Source organism: Vulpes lagopus, chromosome 13 (assembly GCF_018345385.1).
Source record: "Vulpes lagopus strain Blue_001 chromosome 13, ASM1834538v1, whole genome shotgun sequence".
NCBI classification, from domain to species: domain Eukaryota; kingdom Metazoa; phylum Chordata; class Mammalia; order Carnivora; family Canidae; genus Vulpes; species Vulpes lagopus.
The window spans coordinates 2,243,699-2,265,236 of NC_054836.1; the positions used below are offsets into that span (position 1 = coordinate 2,243,699).

General features: G+C 36.0%; 1 protein-coding gene and 1 pseudogene across 1 annotated transcript in view; both read right to left on the minus strand.

The window, feature by feature from the left end:
- The window catches only part of GRM8 (glutamate metabotropic receptor 8), a 748,335-nt gene that overhangs the window by 327,674 nt on the left and 399,123 nt on the right, over positions 1-21,538 (minus strand). The gene's annotated exons all lie outside the window — the stretch shown is intronic.
- On the minus strand, positions 15,579-16,035 carry LOC121475147 (annotated as a pseudogene).

Here is a 21,538-nt window from a genome sequence, read left to right on the forward strand (position 1 = left end):
GCCAAAGTCAATGGCAGATAACAAATCAATAAATAAAACACACTCTACTCTAAAAGTCCACTGATGCATTTCCCAGACAACCATTGCTGTCTAAACATGGTAGCTCTCTCTCTTACTTCCTTCTTGTTGACTAGGAGAAAGGTGCCTTGTAAGTGGGAGGAGAGGATATGCCTGATAAAGGACTATATTCAATGTCATGCGAATCTGTCTCATTGAAGGGCTGTATGTGGCCACAGATTTTGGCTCAGCTTCTGATGGGGCTGAAGGGGTGAGTCATTCACTCTTTTTATTTGGCATGTCACAGTAATGATGTAATGATTGCTAAGGGCACCTGTCCAAAATGTACAGGATTCTTTATGAAATACAGCTTGAGATATCAGTGGGAATATTTTTTTAGGAAAAAAAAACAGGAAATAAGATGTTTTATTATTTTTTCATACTTTCCTAGTGACTACGGAATATTTTTAAATATTTCAGCCTTCATCAACTCTTAGCAGTCCCATTATATTGGATCCTTCCTCCCTACACCATATGTAGCTAAATTAAAGAAGATAGCAAAGTCAGCCAAATGAACATTAGGAATAAAGATTCACAGAAACGGTCTCTACTACAGAACCCTGTCAAAGAACCCCTTCTTCCTGAGGACAGTAGTTTAAAAACAGCAGAACTTAGGATGACCACTGTATCTGCTGCTACATCAGAGTTTACAAAATGACCACCCAAACATGACCTTCTTTAAAATATATGACAGTTGAATGAGGTGCTATTATTTTCTTTATTACTATTATTACACCTGACTAAATAAATAGGAAACCTAAGATTTAGAGATGTTGAACAACTTATCCAGAGTCAACCAGCTAATAAGTGACAGAGTACCAGACTGCTCAGTTAAAATCCATAGTTCTTGCCACAAATGGCCTCAGGAGACTGTAAAAGTACACTTAGAAGTGTACTTAAATACACAGGACCTGGTAAAATAAGAGAACTATGCCAAAAACAAACTATAAATTTGTACCTTTAAATGACAGCTTATAAACACTGATTTAAAAATTCAAAGGGATCCCTGGGTGGCGCAGCGGTTTGGTGCCTGCCTTTGGCCCAGGGCGCGATCCTGGAGACCCAGGATCGAATCCCACATCAGGCTCCCGGTGCATGGAGCCTGCTTCTCCCTCTGCCTGTGTCTCTGCCTCTCTCTCTCTCTCTCTCTCTCTCTGTGTGACTATCATAAATAAATAAAAATTAAAAAAAATAAAAAAATAAAAATTCAAAACTTTGAAACCCATTTCATACACCCAAATGAAATGTTCACAGATAAAATAACCCCTTGAGGGTATGCCCAATATGTGTGCTGCCATTGACACAGAAGCTGGAGACTGCCATGATTGAAGCAGCCTTTTGATCCTTTCAGGGCTTCTTTCATGGGTTAAAATCACAATTTTGAAGTAAAAAAGAAAACATGAAACCTATGGCACTTATGGGAGGTAGAATTCAAGGAATCTGTCCAGGACATACGCCCTGATCGACAGACAAAACTTCAACCCAATTGGTCCATCACTCTCTGGAACCTGTCTTCTTAGTCTCCATATTGCTCCACACACCTTCTTGGGTAAGGGGACTGCATAAGAGACTCAGATCTGTAAGACTTAATCTTATTCCCCCCTTTCACCTTTAAGAGGGTAAAAAAACAAATACTCTAACAAAAATGATGTGACTGCTGCTGTTCTGTGTCTAGGGGAGAAACTTCTCAAAGGAAAAGTCATCAATGTGATTTATGAAAAGTGTCTTATGAAAAAATTTATGAAAGTGTCTTAGAAGGTAAGCCTGATGGGAAGGTGGGAAGGGGAAGCTAGTTCTTACTGGGAAAAGGGCTATACTGTCAGGAGACAGATCCTTGGGTTACATATGAAACAAAATCACATTTCCCTGCCTTCACTGAGAACCCCCTACATACAGGTGTACACATATATAAACACAATCATTCCTATTTCTTGGCTTCCCTAAAGTTCTATTTATCTACCATTACAGCAATTATCACATTATACTATATTGCTTTTGATATAGTCATATGTTTTTATAATTAAACCTGTGTGAACTTTCTCTTTGTATCTTTTACCTGTACAAGACTGGCACATGTTAAGAATTGTTTGTTGAATGAATATTTGAATAAATGGCTGCTATACATATTTGTTAACAAGATGGAACTCTAACTCATTCAGCAGAATCAAGTCTCATGTATTATCAAGGACCTGATGCCAAATTTGTTCCTACTTCTTTGCTTGTCCCTGAATCATCCAGATGAATCCTGGACTTTAGGAAGCATTAGTTCTGAGATGACCCACGCTAGAATCCACAACACTCCTCTATGTGCTGTAGAGAAGAGAGGGATGGCAGAGAAGGCAGAGAAGGATGTGTGGACAGGCTGGTGTGGGCGTGTCACCCTCACTGGGCCTGGCAGAGCTGGCCCTGCTGCACTGCCCAATATAGGGATCAGCTTATCTCCAAGAGCAGCAATGACCTGCCACAGAGCACTTGAAAACTCAAGCACATGAGAGAAATGAAAGAGAAGAAGGGACTACAGTCTTGACATGCCCCAAGTACACACTACCAGGGATCCCTGTCCATCCAGATAAGAACTAAAGGAGAATCTTTTTTGAGATGAAGGCTAAGAATTTAAAAGGAAACAGAGGACTATTTTCCTGCCCCCAAATTGGGATGTTGGTTCAGACACATCTATACATTTCTTTATCTGTGAAATCTGCGGAGGGAGAGAATCTCCAGAAGACTCCCCACTGAGTGCAAAGCCCACCCCAAGGCTCAATCTCAAGACCCTGAGAGCATGACCTGAGCCAAAATCAAGACTCAGATGCCTAACCAACTGAGCCACCCAGGTACCTGAATCTGTGAAGTCTTTAAAAAGGAACATAAATTCCTTTAGTTTACATGTAATAAATCATTTTTATGCACTAAAAAAACCCCTTGAGTATTATATATTTGGATGGTTGAACTTATTTTCCATTTCATTTTGAGAGTCTAAATCTCCAGTTTAGTAGACTAGATGTTCTATTTTCTTTTACAGATGAGAAAGCCATCTCAATAAGTGCAGATCTGCATAGCTGTACAAATTCTCATTCAATCATTTGTTATATACCTCCTATGTGCTAAAAGCCTGGTGAACCTGAACCTTGGGGCACAGTCATGAGTTGAACCCAGATCGTTGCTTCTCTTTTGTCCAGAATCTGGTATACATACTATCCTGTCTTCCCAAAAATTGCATAGTGAGTGGATCCACTCATAGTGTCTGGTCCACTCAGACTTGCATTCTGACATGATGATGGTACACATTGGAAGAGATGATTGCCATAGCCTATCAACCTCATAAAGGGTAAGAAGAGGCATCCAAACATTTTCCACTTATCTTAATAATTTGTAATGAATGCATTTTTTTATTTATTTAGGTTATTCTTAAACCTATTTGTATATTCAGTATCTAAACTCAATCTCTATTCAGTTAAAGTAAAAAGAAATATAATTGTATATGCAACTAAACATTATAAAGCTCAGTTGAAATAGCAAGCTATTTTTTCTTTACTTACACTTAAATAACAGTTTTGCCTACATTTTTCAGTTTTTAACCTAGGTTTACATGCTATGTAATTAGATATGACAATTGTATTAACTAACAAGCTATTCAATATGAAACCTTTTTATAAGAAGGGATGTGAAAGTAACTGTAGACTGAATTTTCAAAACCATGTAACTATCCTTCACAAAAAAGAAAAAAATATGCACTTTTGTTACTTTCATTTTATAGAAAACCTTCTTCTATCAATTCCTCTTTTGAATTTTGCGGCAATTCCCTGACTAATGGTAATCACTAAAAATTAAAAGCTACGGCATATGCTGGATGGCTGTATCACCCCATAAATCATATTTATTGCCATTTGTTAACATGCTGCTTTAACTTCAGAAAATTCAATGACAGTTCATGAATTTTGGAGGATCTCAAAAAATATATGCCATGATTTTATGCTGAAGATGAAAGGAATGTTGTTAATTGTAATGTATACTGGGAAGTCATATGACATTCTCAAATTTAATGGTAAAGTAAATTCAGTTAACTCTGCAGAAACATAAGGAGTCTTACACAATCAGTTTCTTGGCTGGCCAAAGGCAGATTAGGAATCAGGAAACATTTAGGAACTTAAATTCAATACCTGAGATGTGCTTTGAAAACTCTTCTACACCAAGTACAACTGGTAAAAGGAGCAGCCTGAGATGTAATGAAGGTGGGGTATGAAGATACCTGATAAAAGACAACAAGAGCTACCACAGTGGAAAACTGAGATAACCACTATATACAAAAACTCATCTCTGAGCAGTCATTCTTCATATTCCAAGTCTTCATTCTTATCCTGAGGGATAAAGCTACCTCTTTGTCCAGATACAGGGAATTTCCCCTAGGACACTGGTTGTCTTAGTCTGCTTGGACAACATTACAAAATACCATGGACTGGGTGGCTTAAACAGATCTTTATTTCTCACAGTTCTGGAGACTGGGAAGTGAGACACAGGGTGCCAGCATAGTCTGGTTCAGCAAGCTCTCTTCCTGGCTTGCAGATGGCTGTCTTTGTTGAAACCTCACATGACAATAATAGGAAGCTCTGGTGTCTAAACATCTTGTAAGGGTACTAATCCCATTATAGAGGTTCCACCCTCATGAACTCATCTAAACCTAATTACCTCCCATATAACCTCACCTTCTAACACTATCATTCTGGGGTTTATGGCTACAATATATGAATTGGGGTGTGACATAAATATTCAGTCCATAATACTGGTCATAAAACTTTAGTGTGCCCAAAACCACTTTGGGATATATAGGAAAAATTCAGATCACCAGTATACAACACTTGAGATTCTGATTCATTCCATCTGGGAGGTGGCCAGGAAATACTTTCAAAAGCAGGCCAGGGAATTCTGATGCAAGGGTTCAGTGGCCACATTGTGAGACATTCTGCCTTAGGTTACCTTTAGGCAGAAGGGACTACTTGCAAGTCCCTGTGCTGTGCCTGAAGGAATGAGAAGAAATTCTGAGACCAGACTGTCTTATGGATGGTAAGAGCCAAAGCCAGGAACTGACAACATAGGCACATCTACATAAATGTTAGCAAAATGGTGCTTGATTTGAGTGATGTGTATATACTCATTATCCAATCCCCACCCCCATGTATATTTCCATGACCTTTGGGAAAAAAATTTTTTTAAGATTTTATTTATTCATTTGAGAGACAGCATGAGCAGGAGGAGGGGAAGAGGGAGAGAGATAAGCAGACTTCCCGCTGAGTGGGAAGCCCAAAGCTGATGCCCCATCCCAGGGCCCTGAAATCATGACCTGAGCTGAAGGCAGATACTCAACCATCAGAGCTACCCAGGCACCCCTGGAAAACTATTTTTGAGCAAAGGGAAATAAAAAATAAACTTAGATCATATCCAATCTAAAGATGAGTTTTTAAGATGGGTTTCAAGAGGGGTAGTAGATGAGAACTGAATGCCAATTAGGTAAATATAGCTATTTATAGGCTAATGGGGTCAGTTTAGCCAAAGAGAGCTCATCCTGAGCAAGAAATCATCTCCCTTACTGTGTGATGCTAAGAAAACCCCTCTTAAAAGAGAAACAATAATAAAAAACCTTGTGAGGATTATATTTAGATACACATGATATTTTTTATTTTCTGGTTTACTTTGTCTTCTCTAATAAACATGAAGGGAAATCCATGGTCATAAATGGTTCACTCAAACAAACAAAAGATAACATTCAGAAAAAAAAGTCCCAAGGACAACTGCTCATTTAACTGTCCTAAAGATAATGTAGTATGATCAGATAAAAACCCTGGATGGACAAGGCTTTCACAGAATTAACTGCTGGAGCTTAATTTTTAAAACACTGAAAGCATAACCTTAACAGCTACAAAGCATTTTGCAACACACATATTATGATGATTTTTAAAATGATTATTGTTCACATGCATAAGAAGGAAGCATAAAAAGAAACAGAATTATATTGTTGAGGAAATTCAAATTACTTTTAGTGTGTTGCACTAAAAAAAGTTCAAGTTGCCCTTCAAATATATGACACTATTGATGTTTCAAGTAAAAGAAAAATGAATGGAATCTTGACGGGATACAAAATTAACATAAAAAATTCAGTAGCATTTCTATATACAAACAACAAAATTTCTGAAAAAGAAATCAATCCCACATATGAGAGCATCAAAAATAATAAAATACATAGAAATAAATTTAACTAAGGAAGTGAAAGATATCTATACTAAAGACTACAATAAATTAATGAAAGAAATTAAAGATACATATAAATAGAAAGGTATCTCGTGTTCATGGATTGAAAGAATTCATATTGTTGAAATGTCAATATTATCAAAAATCAAATATAAATTCAATGCAATCCCTATCAAGATTCCAATGGAATTTTTTACAGAAGTAGGAAAAACACTCATAAAATTTATATGGAACCACAAAAGACCCTGAATAGCCAAAGAAATCCTGAGAAAGAAGAACAAAGCAGAAGGCATCACACTTCCTGATTTCAAGAGATGCTATTTTGATGTTATAGTCATCAAAACAGTAAGATATGGGCATAAAAACAGACAAATAGACCAATGGAATAGAATCAAGAGTCCAGAAATAATTCCAAGTATATGTGGTCAACTAATATTTCACAAGGGAGCCAAGAATACTCTATGGAGAAAAGATAATCTCTTCAATAAATGCTGCTGGGGTAATTGGATTTCATATATAAAAGAATAAAATTGAACTAATTTCTTATACCACTCACAAAAATTTAATCAAAATTAAGTCTTATAGTTGAAGACTTAAATATAAGAAGCTGAAGCCATGAAACTCCTAGAAGAAAACACAGGAATAAATCTTATTGACTGGAGTCTTAGTAGTGATTTTTTAACACCTAAAGCTAAAGTAATAAAATCAATAATAAACAAGTGGGACTATATCAAACTCAAAAGCTTCTGTCTAGCAAAAGAAACCATCAAAAATGAAAGACAACCTATAGAATGAAAACAAATATTTGCAAACCATATATCAGATAAGGAGTTAATATCCAAAATATACAAAGAACCCATATGATTCAATAGCAAAAAAAAAAAAAAAAAAGGCAAAGAACATAATTACACACTTCTCCAAAGAAGATACGTGAAAGGCCAACAGGTACATGAAAAGATGCTCAACATCACTAATCATGAGAGAAACGCAAATTAAAGCCCAATGACATATTGCCTCATACCTGTTACGATGGTAATCATCAAAAAGACAAGAGATAACAAATGCTAGTATGGATTTGGAGAAAAGGGATCCTCTGTGCACTGTTAGTAGTATTATAAATTGGCTCAGCCACTATGGAAAACAGTATCCAGGATCTTCCAAAAATTAAAAATATAACCACCACATAATCCAGTAATTCTACTCCTGATAATGTATTCAAAGGAAACCAAAAAGACTATTTTGAATAGATATTTTGCACCCCATGTTCACAAAAGCATTATTTACAAGAGGCAAAACATGAAATAACATAAGTGTCCACCAATGGATGAATGGATAATGAAGTTATGGTATATAAATACAATGGAATATTATTTAGCCATAAAAAAGTAAGGAAATCCTACCATTTGCAAGAATATGGATGGACCTTGAAGGCATTACACTAAGTAAAATAAGTCAGACAGAGAAAGACAAATACTGTGTGATCTGATCTCCCTTATATGAGTAATTATTTTTTTAATTTTTATTTATTTATGATAGTCACAGAGAGAGAGAGAGGCAGAAACACAGGCAGAGGAAGAAGCAGGCTCCATGCACCGGGAGCCCGACGTGGGATTCAATCCCGGGTCTCCAGGATCGCGCCCTGGGCCAAAAGCAGGCGCCAAATTGCTGCGCCACCCACGGTTCCCTATATGAGTAATTATTTAAAAAAAATCAAACTCATGAAAAAAAGATCAAACTTGTGGTTACCAGAGGCAAAGGGTCAGGGGAGGGGGAAATGGAGGAAAGTTATTAAAAAACACAAACTTCCAGTTAGAAGATAAATAAGTACTTGGGATGTAACATACAACATGATGACTGTAGCTAACACTGCTATACTATACATATACAGGAAAGTTAATAGAGTAAATTCTATGTGTTCTCATCACAAGGACAAATTGTGTTTTCCTTTTTTTCTTTCTTTTCTTTTTATTGTATCTATATTAGAAGATGGATGTTAGCTGAACCTATTGTTGTTATCATTTCATAGTAAATGTAAATCAAACTCTCATGCTGGATGCCTTAAAATCATACAGTGATATGTGTCAATGATTTTTCAATAAAACTAGAAAAAATAAGACCTCCTAGATACCAACTTAATTTGCTCCTCTTAATGATTCTGGTGAAATATTCCAAGATAAAGGTAAGGCTCAAGTAAAACAATAAAAATTCATTAGTTGAGTTCTGGATGCTAGAAGTGTCTTATCACTGATAACACACTTGGGAAGCAGTTTGATAAACACAAAAAATGTTTGTAATGACAAATTATTGTTGAAATTAAATTGAATATTTATATCCTCAAAAAAATCTATTTAATTTATTTAAAACATGAAGTTTGCAAACATTTAGATTTATTATGGATTTTGGTCTCAGGTCTGAAAATGCCATTTGGCACAGAACCAGATTCAAACAGGAAAACAAAAATTAGGTGGATGATCCCACCTCTGTGTCCTAAATGTCTCTCTAAAACTTTAGGAAATTAATTCAAAGGACAGAAATTTGGTTGCTTTAAAGCTAACAACTTCAAAGTGAACACAATGTGTTTCTCTGCTTTAAAACGCATACATAAACTAATTTCTAAAAGGATTAGGCCATGTTCAAGGCCAGAATACTTGTTCAACATGTAGATGCAGGCTGCTAAGACTGACATGAGACTGGAGGCAAAAGAAAAATCTGACAGCCATTCAAGGGCATCATCTCACAGCTTTCAAAATATACCTTCTTTGGTCAACTTATTCGATTTTGAGCCAAAGCATTACACAACCACTTGTTTAATATAATGAAGAAATGATATCAAAATCTCAGCTAAATTCCACATTACTGAAGCTCACAGAGAGTGCAATGTAGTCTTCCTATAACCACATATTAATTTCCTAGCCAGATTTATGTCCTCACAAGAGTTTTTTTTTTTCTAAAAAATGCAGGAGCCACCGGTTATGACAGCCAACATATCAAACTCCTATATACTGATTATATATGAGAAAAATAGTGTAAACAATAGGCAAATAAATAAAATAAAATAAACAAGAATTCCAAGGAGGCACTACCAAAAGAAAGATGTTATATAATTAAAAACATCTACTAAACTTTGAAACAGAATACCTGATTCAAGTTTGATCATGGCATTCCCCTATTTCCTGTGTAACTTACAATGAAATTAAAAGTCCGTGGTCCACGTGTCATGCTGCCTGCTGCTGTCTGCTCCCTTTTTCTCCAATCTCAAACTGGGGCCAGCCTCCTCCCTAGCGTGGGCACCCATTGGCTCCTCCTCAATCACATGACACAGACCACACACATGTCACTCCTTAAATTTAGTCTTCCCTCAGCCACATAATTGGGTACCCGTTTTACTTTTCCTTTGAAACATTGGTCCACATGTGTGATTATACATTTGTGTAATTTAATTTTTCTCTTCCTGAGAGCTTATGTATGGCAAGTGACATAAACAATAAATGATGCTAAATTTAATGACATTCCAGGTCTGACACTAATGCTATGTTATTTTAGACAAGCCAACTAACTTTTCTGAGCTTCAGTTTTCTTATGTATAAATATGGGCAATGACACCATAACCTCTCCATATTTTATCTGTGCTAATATTTACAAAAACATTTTGCAAAATTGGAAAGTGCTAATCAAATTTAAGGTATTATTGCTATTATAACATTAAGATTATAACCCAAAGAACTGTTTAATTAGCTATTATAGTCTTCATTTAATTGCTATAACACTACATAGCTAAGGCTGACATCACATTAGGTATCTCAAAATTTTGATTAATGTTATTTTCTTTAATACAGGCTATGCCAAGATGTTACAATAAAAAGAAGTCAATTGGTTACTTAGTTGTTTTATTTATGTGGATTATTTCACTAGCTTAGAAAATATAGGCTGCATGCCACATTATAATTAAAATACACTTTGACATAAATATTTGAATGAGTATGAAAACTAGACATACACTTTATACACCAAAATGATATGACTGGCCAATCATAAGTAGACTTAATGTCTGAGCTATTCCTCTAAGAGTAGAGATTCATTTATGCTGATCTATGCACAATTCTCACCTCATCCCTTCTTCAAATGACAAGGTAAGAGGATCTATGGTCCTCGTGCACTTCTGTCAGAATTAAGGGAGCCAGATGGAACATGACCATAGTCTCATCTTTTCTATACCGTAACCCACTGGCCTAATAGCCCCAGACAGCAAAAGATTTGTGATGCTAAAAGAATTTACTCCTGTCTGGATATTTGGGAATTTGACTCCTGTCAGGTATTGCAACAAAGTCAAGTGATTTCAATTTACCAAGCAAGGACAAGAAATGGTTTCAGGAAAAACCAAGGTGATGAACTATTGAGCATTCAGTTCATTAGCTGTCATCCATCTTGACATTTTCATCTTTCAAGCAGTACTGCAGAAAATCAAAGACTGGTAGTGCTTCCTCAAAAAAAAAAAAAAAAAATCAAGAAGGAAACCATACCCTCTTAAGGTTAAAGTGACCGTGAAGGCTATTTCAAATGGATTATGAAAGATAACCATTGCTACAGAAGTGAAAATTTTGATAGATGCTCAATCATAAATACTACCTGTGTTCTTAAACAGACAATCTTAAAAACAATATCTTTAAAAATATGTACCGAATGAATTGCAGGAGTAATTTTTAGCTTATTCTAATTTGATGCATTCTGCATTTTAATATGCAGAGTAGAGATATGCCAAATAACTGACCTTTTAGAAATAGCATCTTGGAAAAAAAAAGAAAGGACCCAAGAGAAAAAAATGTTTTCCTGAAAAATCAGCCAATAAACTGTGGGCTATAAGACTCCAGTGACACAGCCAAGTACTGGTAATATCACCTCTCTTCTTTTGTTTCTCTGCTCTGCTTATTCAGCATTGAGGTACTGAAACTCCAGTTTTTCTGCACTTATAAGTTTCCTGGAATAACGAGTAATGGAAGCAATCAAAGACATTAAAGAAGTGGTTCATAACCTTCCCCAGCAACTATCTCTTACCAAGGGGAAAGAAATTGCTCCATTCCAAGTTTTTAGAGATCCCTAGAGATAAAGATGAGATGAACATCATGCTGTACTTCTGTTTCTCACATACAATTTTATTAATGCTAAGAGACATTGTAATATTGCACTTGAATCTCTCTTTCCTTAGATATTCAAAGAAGAGTCCTCCTGACTTACAGAGACTAAAAAACAAAATAAAACAAAAACCCTCTCCCATGTCTCCCCCCTTCTAAAATCTCCACAAAAACATGTAAGTCAGGCTGTGAGAGAAAATGTTAACTCAGCTGGTATTTTGTGTTGACTGGACCACAGGAACTAAGACATGGACACTCGGAAGTCTCTATGGTCTTGAGTTATTGGAGAACCGAGGGCTACCCAGGTGTTTGCTCTATTCATCAGCGAAAGCCCGAGGTACAGGTGGTTTAAGCAGGCTGCCTCCAAAGACATGTTCAGAATCCAAGTATCTACATCTGAAAATTATTTCCAAGGCCTTCAGCCTGAAATTCTCCAATATGTTATTAAAACTCTTATTATCATCACAGTACTACCACTACTCCCTCCACCCCAGTATACTGCATGATTCTTGGCCTGGGAACTATACCAGGCACATTGCATAAAGCAACTCATAGAACACCCGCAATAACTGTATGAGACTGGCATTATTTTCAATCGATAGGTGGGAAATAGGCAGATAACATGCTCTAGGTTTTTGCTACTTAAACCATGGTCCATGGAATAGAAGGTATAGCACCACCTATGAACTTGTTGGAAAAGTAGAATCTAAAAAAAAAAAAAAAAGAAAAGAAAGAAAGAAAAGAAAAGTAGAATCTCATGCCCGACCCCAGAGGACAAAATGAGAATCAGCATTTTAATAAAATTTCTAGGTAATTAATATGAATATAAATATTGAGAAGAACACTCTTGGTTAACAGAATTACTGAGATTTAAACTCTAACTCACAAATCCAGATATTAAAATAGTCTCCTCTTCTTGATGATGCAAATACAGCTAATGGATTAAAAGCATTGAGTACATTTACACTTAGGCATGATTTTTTCATTAGCTGACAAAACTTGATACTGAAAATTATAAATTCTGGAAGAGAAAAAGGTAACCTGGAAATCATAGCAATAGTAGATACCCTTGGTAGGGGAGTACAAGAGAACCACTGGGTTCTTTGAACACTTTGTCCATTTCATAGTTTGGCTAAGGACTAAATGCTGACTCTCTTAGTAAAGCTGTTCCAGGGCAGCCCCGATGGCTCAGCGGTTTAGCGCCCACTTCAGCCCTGGGTGTGATCCTGGAGACCGGGATTGAGTCCCACCGCTGGCTCTCTGCATGGAGTCTGCTTCTCCCTCTGCCTGTGTCTCTGCCTCTCTCTCTCTGTCTCTCATGAATAAATAAGTAAAATCTTTAAAAAAAAAAAAAAAAAGCTGTTCCAATTTACCTAAAGTGCTTTCTGACATCAAATAACTCTAACAAGAAGCTCAAACAGTCTTAATTGAATTATGCACAGATACAGAAATATCTGCATGAGTAAGAAATTCTTTTAAGTATAATTCAGGGGCACCTGGGTGGCCCAGTTGGTTGCACAACTGACTTTTGATTTTGGTTTCAGTCATGATTTCACAGGTTGTGAGATCAAGCCATGCACAGAGCTCCACTCTTAGCATGGAGTCTGCTTGCCCCTCCCCCTCCCCTGTTTGCACTCTCTCTCTCTCTCTCTCTCTCTCTCTCTCTCAAATAAAAATAAATAAATAAAATCTTTAAAATACAATTTTGGTTTTTCCACTATGTATAATAAATCAAGCTATATTAACCAATCAAACATTCATCTGGGATCTGCTGTGATGAAATTCAAGCCTAAGAAGTAATCAATTTTTTTTTATTTTATGTGAATTAGCATCTGCTCTTAAAAAAATTTCCCGTAACCTTAAGTTGGTTACAAATCTATACTATACTCTTATTTATATTATCAAGTTTTCTAAAGCAAATCTTCTTATTTCCCAGAATAGCAAGGTAAACTGCAGGCATCCACAATTCAAATTATCATAATTAGAATTATTTCTATTGCCTTTTCATTAAAAACTAATGGGACCCTATTATTTTTCCTTCCATTTTTACTTGAATATTTTAGTAAGTGACTTCCATAGTACCCAATTTCTTTAACACTTTAATGAGACAATATTTTCATTTTTTTCTTGGAGAATTTAGTACTATTTTAAATGTATTTTTCTTGTTCACTACATTCTGTTATTGTAACCATGTGTCTTAAGGAGATACTCATGTTATATCAATATCTAAGCCTTTGAGCTTTTTATTTAAGAATGAAATTTTGGCCACATAGTTTTTCACTATAAAATTTTTCCATATACCACATATCGTAAAATGACTTGTTAATGAATAGATTTCCAGAGGAATAAAAAAGAGTTCTCTAAAAAAAGAGTATTTTTAATATAAATGAAAGGGAATACAGGGAAACTCATTTTTGAAAGGAATATTATAATTTTTCACCAAGCTATCATTCTAATAGTGGAAAATATATACTAATTTTATGTCACAGATGAGATCAGAGCAGATGAGATTAGAGCTTCTGTTTATATAATCAATATTTGTTAGATTACTCTAGCTCTTATCAGGAAGACTTGAAAATTTAATAAAGAAGATATATTTCATTTTGGGTAAGTAGCTGTGTATGTGAAGATTAAAAGCATTGGCAGTGCCTGCAAATGAAGTCCTTTATTTTCTGTAATAGAATAATGCAGCATTGGTGTTGTGACTGCTGTAAAATCTCATAGAATGAGCCTTAATGTGTACTATATGGTTCACTTTCAGACCCAGAAAGCCATAGGGTGCTATTCTGGTCATTTCTTGCTACATAACAAACTACCCCCAAAATTTCATGGCTTATAGCAATCATTTTTATCATCTATTATATTTTTATGGATCAAGAATTCAGGAAGGGCCTCTTTGATCAATTCTTCCCTCTGATCAATTTTTCCGTGCCACCAGACAAAGACAGAAGTCACTGGATGGTATTCAGCTGCTGGCTGGGCTGCTCCAGAGGGGCCAAGACAGCTGCACTCACCTTTCTGGAAACTTGGAGGAAATGATTAAAAGAGTGGGCTGAGCTGCAATTGACTGTGGCATCTACATGTGGCCTCTCCAAAGTGGTGGTGGTCTCAGAATAATCAGGCATCTTACTTAGCAGGCTAGGGTTCCCCATGAAGAAATGGCTCAAGAGTCCTGGACAGAAGATATAAGGCTTCTTCTGATATAGCCTCAGAATTCCCAGAATGTTACTTGCACTACATTTATTGTTTAAACAAGTCATTAAAGACAGACCAAATTCAAGGGGAATGAATTTAAACTCCACTTCTCAATAACAGAAGTAGCAAAACATGTGCAGACATCTTTAATCCACCGCAGGTAACCACTTAGGTCCTCATGTCCTTCCTTGCCCAGCCTAATAAGTGACTTAAGATATTTTATACATATATTACATATGCTGAGAGAGAAAGAGATAAATACAGATATATACACACACATATAACAGAGTAAATCTCCCATTTAGTATGATTTGAAGTAGCCCCCACTTTCCCAAATGTAACTCCCTCATTGAATTCAGGCCCAGAAAATAAGTTGAATAAATAATACAATACAGAAAACTTTATTATCCCAAAACTAATCACCCATCATAAAGCATAAATACCATCACCACCACCCATTTTTTCGTTTACTTCTCTTCTTTTGTCCTTTTATAGTTGCTTAGCACATCTTTCAGATGCTGCTAAGGAAGATAAAAATGAGATACTATAACCTATTAGAATGGCTAAAATCCAAGAAAATTTACAGTATCAATTGCCGGCAAGGATGTGAAGCAACAAACTCTCATTCATTATTGGTAGAAATGCAAAATGGTAAAATCACTTTGGAAGACAGTTTTGTGCTTAGTTATAATGCTAAAAACAATCTAACCATATGATTTGTCAATTGCTGGATTTAGCATGATGATTTGAAAACTATGTATGCAAAAACACATATATGAATGTATGTGTATAGCAGCTTTATTTGTAATCACCAAAAACTGGAAGTACTCAAGATGTCTTTAAAAAAGTACGGATAAACAAACTGTAATACATCTACACAATGGAATACTCTTCAGAGATAAAAAGAAATGAATTATCAATCTACACAACAACATGTATGAATCTTTTTTGGGGGGGGGATTTCCAAGTTTTATTCAAGAACTCATACAAAATATTTGAGATAAATGAGTTTTAATCCTCATCTTCCTCCTCTTCCTCGTCCTGGTTAATCTGGAAGTAACGCAACTGGTAACTCTCTTTGCTGTTAGCAACTACGCGCAACCAGTCACGGAGGTTATTCTTCTTCAAATATTTTTTTGGTGAGATATTTCAAATACCTTTTGGAAAAAGGCACTTAAGAAGTTACAGTAATTTTGCTCTTGCTTCTTTCGATGGTTACAACCCCTCCACCAAGATTCCCAGCTTTTCCATTCATTTTGATTCTCTATTGAAGAAACTGCTCAAAATTAGCAGCATCCATGATTCCATCTTCTACTGGGTGGGTGCAATCAAGGGTAAACTTCAGAACTTGCTTCTTTTTTTTACCCCCCTTCGCCACAAGCTTTTTCACGGGCACCATGGTGGCAGCGGAGGCAGAAAGGGCCATGGATGAATCTTAAATGCACATTGCTAAGTGAAAAAAGCTAGTCTGAAAAGGCTACATACTATAATGACTCAACTTACATGACACTTGGAAAAGACAATCAGTGGTTACCAGGCTTTGGAGAAGGGGAAGGGTTGAATAAACACAGGAGATATTTTTGGTACTGTGAAACTACTGTGTATGATACTGAGGTGACAAACACATGACATTATTCATTTGTCAAAACCCACAGAACTTTATAACACAAAGAGTAAGCCTAATGTATGAATTAAAAAAAAATTAAGTGGTCAGGGGATCCCAGTATGGAATACAGACCATGACAAAAAGAATCTAATTTTAGTATGAATATATAACCTGAAATCAGGAGTTGAGGTTAAACAATGGTGACTGAAGTAACTTTGAAAATTACTGAAGAAAAAGGAATAGTACCTAAGCACTGTATTCTAGTTGATAAAGATGTTTTTCATGGGGTATGGGTTAACTATTCTGAAACTGTTATACATGTATAACAAATAGTGGGAGTTCACTGTGGGAGTAGAAAGTTATAGATAAGCAAGAAAAGGAGGCTAGAATGATTCGTGTGGTGATAGATTAGAGTTTGAGATATCAATATTAACTCATGTTCAGTTTAATACAGATACAGTTGGATAAATATAGAAATAATTATAGATACATGTATGTACAGAGGTTAGCTTATATCTATTTATTTCCAAGCTCTGTCCACTGACTGAAAAGGTTAGAACAACACTCTGGTAACAGTGGGCAGCCCCTAATACTCAACTTGGTTTCAAATTTCATTCTCCACTGAAAAGTACCATAGCTCTTCAGAGAAATGACTGATTCTGATGATGATGGGAATAGTACTTAACCTCCATGGTCTCACTCTCAAAAACCCATAACCCCAGTCTAATCAAAAGAAAACATCAGGCAAACCCAAAGTGAAGGACATCTCCAAAATGCCTTACCCATATTCATCAAATAGTCAAGATCATAAAAAATAAGCCAAGTCTGATAAATTGTTACCATTTATAGGAAGACATAGTAACTAAATTTAATGCAGGCACTATGTAAAACCAAAGAAATATGAATGAAGTATAGTCTTTAGTTTAAAAAGAAATGTTGCTGGGGGAAAGAAGATAATTACTATAAAAAGGAAGTTCACAAACCTATATTGATAGAAAAATAATAATAAGACCAGAAAATTGTTTAATCATTAAACATTTTTGTGATTTATTGTCAAAGCAAAAGAACACAATAATTTGAAGGAAAATATGTAAATATAACTTTATCTGCCTATATTGAAATGAAATAGAGAAAAGAATACTCTCTGAAGAGAACAAAAAGTTCTAAAAGGCAAGGGGAGGCTACAAAGGCATAGCAGCAGATCCAGGGAGAAAATCATAACAGCCTTATGCAGAAGGATACCAGAAGGAGAAATGAGTATGAGAGTCATCAAAAAGATGTTTAAGAAATTATAGATTATTGAAAACCAGGATGGGCTTTTATCTGACCCTAGAAGCAGAAGATATCTAAGCCACTGAAAAGAAGCACCCCAACTCAAAACAATATAATAAAAGGAAAGATACTTAGTAAATAACACTTAACCTCTGAAAGCAAAGAGAGAAAGAGGGATTGAGGCTGAAAGTAAAGTACATATTGTGGTAAGAATAATGGTCCCCCAAAGATGCCCTCACCCTACTCCTCGGAATCTGTGAATAATGTTACAACACGAAAATTAGGTCATAGATGGAATTTAAATTGCTAATCAGCTGAATTTTAAACAGCTGGATTATCTGGGTGGACCTTATATAATCACAAGTGTCCCTACATAGGGAAAGAGGGTGACAGAAGAGCTAGAACCAGAGAGCTCATGTATTGGTCTACTTAGGCTACCATAACACAATGGGTGGATTAAACAACAGTTCTGAAAGTTGAAGTCTAAGATTAAGGTGCATCAGGACTGATATCTAGTAAGAGCTCTCTCTTTGGATTGCAGATAGCTGGCTTCTTACTATGTACTCACATGGTCTTTCCTTCTTGCATGCGAGTAGAGAGAGACTGGGAGAGAAAGAGAGAGAGAGAGGGAGAGAGAGGGAGCAAGTTCTCTGATGCCTTTTCTGATAGGGACACTAATCCTACCAGATCAATGCTCTACCCTTACAAGCTCATTGAGCCTTAATTATTTCCTCAGGGACTCCGTCTCTAAATACAGTCACATTGGAGGCTAGGTCTTCAACATATGAAAATGAAATTTGGGGTGACATAAACATTCAGTCCACAACAGATGGGATCATGAGAAAGACTTGATTGGTCATTGCTCACTTTCAAGATGCAAGGGGGCCATGAACAAAGGAATGCAAACAGCCTGTAAGAAGTAGGAAATGGCAAAAGAAAAAAGAAAAAATTAGATTCTCCCTTGAAGCCTCCAAAAAGAAATGCAGTCCTGCTGATACCTTACTTTCAGCCCAGTGAGACTGATTTCAGACTTCTGACCTCCAGAAATGTAAGATAATGCTTTTGTGTTGTTTTAAGGCATTAAGTCTTGGTTATTTGTTACAGCAGCAATAGGAAACTAATACAATTATGAAAAATGTATGGGCAACTTAAAAGAGAAAAATAAAAGCACTTAATTTCCAAAGAATGTTGTTCAAGGATGACAAAAACTATCCTGAGACTTACAGATATGTTATAAAAGAAGATAACTATCCATAACACATAACCCTGTCAAGGTTTGACATAACCCTGTCAAGTTTGTAACAAATATGTTCCACGTGTTGTTCGGGATATCAGCCCTCCTCCTATTTTGTTAATGTCGATTTTAGCAGATGTGGACTTCAGTAACTAGCACAGTACCTGATAAAGAGTAGAAGTCCAATAAAGAATAAATCCATTGTACAAACTAAATGGGACTATAAAATAACAAAGCTCACTATCACATATGCATTGTGAGATTGGATACATTAGTAAAGGAAGGAAGAGAGCAGGGAGCTAAAATTAATGGAATACAAATAGAAGTCAAATTGAAATCCAAGTGAAAATGCTAATTCATTCCTAGTGAGACATTTTTAACCATTGACAAAGCTTCTGAGTTTCAGTTGAGTCTTCACAACATCTTGCAAAAATGCATGGCAAAGATACAGCTGAACACCCACCAGCTAAAGCTGGGCTATGATTGTTCTGGCAAACACACAACCCAGAGTAAATATTGTCTTGCATGAAGATGTGAGGAGGTGGATTAGGCATTGTAATTACCACTTGCTGGTATTCTTTTTAAAGATTTAATCATTTAGATGAGACTCAGCATCACTAAAAAAGAAGTCAATATTTCTGTGAGCCAGGGAGCGAACAGTATCTTCTGTTCAGCTATTACATGTACCTACCAAAAGTCAACTTCACCTGCTAGTTATTTATTCAAGACAGCACAGGTAAAGAATCATGAGCAGTAACTTCTTCCAATTCATTTTCTTGGACACACTGTGTTCTCATATATTATCGATAAAAAAAGTGATATTTAAATAGAATTACATAGTAATCTTGCTATATTATCTTAATTAATTTTATAACCAGCATTCAAACACTGTCCTCTGTGGTATATCTAAAGTATTCACATGCAGATTAACAACAGTCACTCTGACAGAGCTTTCAGAATATGACTTCTGTTAATCTTCTCCTTGTCAACCGGCATCTACTGATATAAATTCCTTTAATCTGAGTTCCTGACATTAAGCATTTGTAGAACAACATCTTGAGACATTGATTAGCATACCATGCCTTTGAAGTAGTGCCCCTAAATTTCAGTGCACAGGAGATAACCTGGAACTCTGGATTCCTGGGCATCAGAGAGATTCTAATTTTTTAGGCCCAGTATGGGGTCTAGAAATCTATATTTTTAACACACATTCCAGGAGACTGATCCATAAGATCGGGTATAAGTAAGCAGATCCATTTTACAGTCATAAGAACTCTGTACAATGATATTATTGCTCAAATTCCTTTCTTCCTTTCTTTAAATTTCCAAGCCTTTATGTACCTACCTCTTTTAGTCCTCACAATAATCTTGCGTTTTAGGCAAGATTATTATCCCCACTCTGATGAAGAGGCAAATGGTTAAGTCAACTTGCTGTATTAGTCTACTCAGACTGTCATATCAAAATACCATAAACTGGGTGACTTAAACAACAGAAATTTATTTTTTCACAGTTCTAGAGGCTAGAAGCCTGAGATCAGGGTGCCAGCAGAGTTAGGTTCTGATGAGAACTCTCTTCCTGACTTGCAGATGGCTGCTTTCCTTACTTGTATTTCCTTTACTGTTACTATGTGCTCCTATGGCCTTCCCTCAACTGTGTTCAAGAAGAGACAAATCTCTCTCTTCCTCTTCTAATAAGGCTACTGATCTATCAGATGAGGATCCTATCCTTATAATCTCACTTAACCTTAATTATCTCCTAAAAGCCCTACCCCCACAGCACTTGTATATTACAACTAGTAAGTAGGATCCAGAGTTTTCACTCAAATTGGCTTTATTTCAGAGCACACACCATTTGTACCCTACCTTGCCACCTTTCACCTCTATTCTGGGCCACTGGCAAGAAATCATGATTGAGCTCTTGGTGATAGGGGCATGGGGTTTGACTAGGATGAATAATCAGACCTCAATTGCCTGAGAGTTGACTTTAATATAACATACATTATTTTGTTAAGCTTTGAAGATCACATTTTATCTGTTGGTTTTGACCATTTTATTCCTGCTAATTTATCACTAGTGAAGTATTTGTTCTCAAGGAGAGCATTTAGACTTAAAAATGTCCGAATACTTACGAAAGGGTAAGTATGCATTGGAGAGAGGTTTATGCTGAGGGTTGAGGCCCATATAGGGAGGGAGATGGGAAGAAAAAGTGCAGACTGGATGAGCAGAGGGAGGGTAGATTATTATCACTGACTCTACTATTTCTCCTATGGAAAAAAAAAGAAAATAATTATTAACTTTATCTCCTAATATATGGCCAGCACTCTACAATATTTATTTATTTGTTTATTTGTTTACAGATATTTATTTATTTTAGAGAGAAAGAAAGAGAGCATAAGCAGGGCAGAGGGAGGAGCAGACTCCTTGCTGAGTGAGGAGCCTGCCTGGGGGCTCCATTTCAGGACCCCGAGATCATGACCCAAGTGGAAACCAAGACTCAGATGCTCAACTGGGATTGAGCCACCCAAGCACTCTTATAATATTTAAATATACGTATATTCCTTACATAAAATATGATACATAAACTTATATAAATATTACATACATATCTCCTTCATAAAAAATCTTGAATGTTATATAATTAGGGCTCAGAAATATGAGTTAAGTTGTCCAAGTCCTATAGATATTAAATATGGAATCAAGAACTTTAGCAAACTATGGAGAAGTAAGGCATGATATTTCACATTTAGGAATTTGTCTAGGAAACTTTGGAAATTTAAAACTCAAACTTTACATGGAGTTCCTTCA